Source organism: Elgaria multicarinata, chromosome 11, assembly GCF_023053635.1.
Source record: "Elgaria multicarinata webbii isolate HBS135686 ecotype San Diego chromosome 11, rElgMul1.1.pri, whole genome shotgun sequence".
Classification (NCBI taxonomy): domain Eukaryota; kingdom Metazoa; phylum Chordata; class Lepidosauria; order Squamata; family Anguidae; genus Elgaria; species Elgaria multicarinata.
This window is the reverse complement of record NC_086181.1, coordinates 1,651,110-1,653,881: the sequence shown is the minus strand read 5'-3', so window position 1 is coordinate 1,653,881 and position 2,772 is coordinate 1,651,110.

Genomic DNA, 2,772 nt, shown 5'->3' with positions numbered 1-2,772 from the left:
CTTTCGGCGCTTCCTGAAAACATCTTCATTCCAAGAAGCCTTTCTTTAACATGCAGCCTTGGATTACTGTAATTGCTTCTTTTTAAATTTTGTTTTAACTGTTTTATTCTGTTTTTATTTTCATATTACCTTTTAAACCGCTCCGAAATTTTTCAATGGAGAGCGGTATATAAATATTATAAATAAATAAATAAATAATACAAAAAAATAGATGTATTTGCTTAATTTAATACTAGTTGCAAAGTGAACTTTTCTCAACCCGGAAGTCAGATGTCCTTGGTGTAGGATTTCAATTCATTTTTAACACAGTCCTAATCTACTGGAATGGCAAAGTAAGGAATAGAGGTAGCATGAAAGCCTGATGAACTTTCAGTACAGCCATGTGAGGTCTATGTGGTTTTGAGTTCGGTTCAGGCTGATAGGGCAGGGGGAGTCCTTTGCTGGTTGTGTCTGATACTGAGCTAGCTCTGGTGCAGCACTAATCAATTGAAATTAATATTGTGATTCATTACTTTCTGGCTTGTAAAATTCCTTGCAGTTAACATTGTGTCAGATCAATCTTAGTGCACCCTCACAGCTGCAGAACGATACTATCTTGTTTTAAAATGTTTTACCGCTTGTAAATGTTACATATAATTACTCCAGCAGGTACAAGTCAATAAAATACTCATCCCGTGATGGCAATTATAAATTGAGCTGTGGCAATTATACACAGCGGACCACAAACATGAAAAAATGATTCCCCACATCTCACATGGAAACCATAGGTTACTATCCAAGAGAAAGCTGCACCCCATGTTTCTCAGGAATAACATCAAGCCAAGGGGGAGTTTAACCTGGCCCTATCCATCAGCCAGACAAGGAGCAGGTGCAAGGAGACGTCTTCCCCCTCCGTGCTAGGCAGAACGCACAGCGCCAACTGGCAGTTGCTCTGTGACTGCAGAAGGACTGGGAAAGAATGCTGTGGCCCCGCCCACTGGCCTAAGGAACAGAATAAATCTTATTCAAGCAACAACACCAGCAAGCTCAGCCAGGCCCGAAGTGCATGTAATTGCCCACTCTTAAGATCACCACCTTCTTGTTTTGAAAAAGTGACCTCCCTCCTCTTCCTTTTCCCTCCACACTTTCCCTTTTGTGTCTTGTCATTTTACTTTGCAAGCCAGATGGCAGGGCCTGTGCCTTTTTTTGTTGACATGAGCTACTTTAGGAGACAATTAGCTGAAAAGTAGGATTAAAACTGTATTTATTGTAACATTTATATCTCACCTTTTCCCTCTTACATGGAACTCGAGGCAGCTTACATGGTCCCCCTCCTCTCCATTTTATCCCAACAACACTGTGAGACAGGTTGAACTGAGTCAATGATTGGCTCAAAGCCACCCGGGGAGTTTTATAGCCAGTGTAGACTCAAACCCAAATCTCCTGAGTCGTAGTCCAACACTTTAACAACTTCATCAAAATGGCTCTGCAGTAAATAAATATTTACCTGTAACCAAGACAAAGTCCTGCAGCACCTTAGACTAAAAAACCAAAATATTGCATGTTAGGAAAAGGGGTAAAGGCCCTTCAGAAGTTGTTAGATCACCTTCCATCAGTCAAACCAGTATGGCTAATGGGCAGGGAAGATGGAAGCTGTAGTCCAACATCTGGAGGGTCACAGATTCCCCCCCCCCTGCCAGACTACTTTCAGCAGGTACATCCAAATTTATTCATACAAGATGGCAACACCAATGAGGCCAACTATAGATTATGAAAGATTATTTTTGATAGATTATTTATGATAGATTATTTTTATCGCAAAATAAAAAGGGTATTTAAGGTGTTACAAGATGTTGTTCCTGTGAAGCTTGCCTCTGAGATAGCTGTGTGGTAGGTAGACAAGATTTTCAGGTAAGGTTAGACAGCTAAGAGCCTCGAAATGGGAGCCCAACATCAGCCAGGTTTAGAAAGAATCCTTAGACTAAGAAAGGAGGAGTTTCCACTTCTTATATCCCTAGTTCAGTCCTGCCCCTTGACCATACACAAAGACTACCCTCTTGGTATCTTTTTATGATCAGCTGACTAGGCCATGCAAGGCTCCAGCACCATCTTTTTTGCTACTGTTCTGGAATAACGTTCAAGTGTTCCGAGTCCTTCTTCATATACACTCTCTCAATAATGCTAACAAGTCTTATAACGGTACCCACTCTATATTGCAGACAGGAGCGTATGGCTTGAAGGATAACAATTTTGTCTAAGGCCATCTAGTAATTTTAATGTAGTTTTGTTGTTGATTTTTGTTGTTACTGCTTTATTTGATTTGCTGTATACCACCTTAGTAGAAAGGCAGTAAGAACAGTATTATAGATTAATAATTATGGCATAGCTGGGATTAAAAGTAGACTCCTTTCACACTCTTAGCTACTATACTAGCAGTGTTACCTGTTACCATAGCTACTAGAGTGTTTCACATCCACTCAGCCCAGATGGAAAGAATCTTAAAATACCCAAAGACAATCAGGTTTTTGGCAGGTTCCCTGCAGAAGACTGCCCCACTGTTGCTGAGCTTCAACTAAACACTTCCACTTGTTATCTGAACACACAAAGTCGGATGGAGTTAGAGCTGCTTGATTGACCTTAGAGATCACCAACTGCAAGGAAGGAGATAGAACAGCAACTTAGCTTAGTGACACTGAGGAAATTAGCTTTCGGGGGTTAGCCAGCAAGTCACATCAAGCCACTGATAGCCCCAGAGGCATATGTTGTGCCTCTGCAGCGGAAAACAATACACAG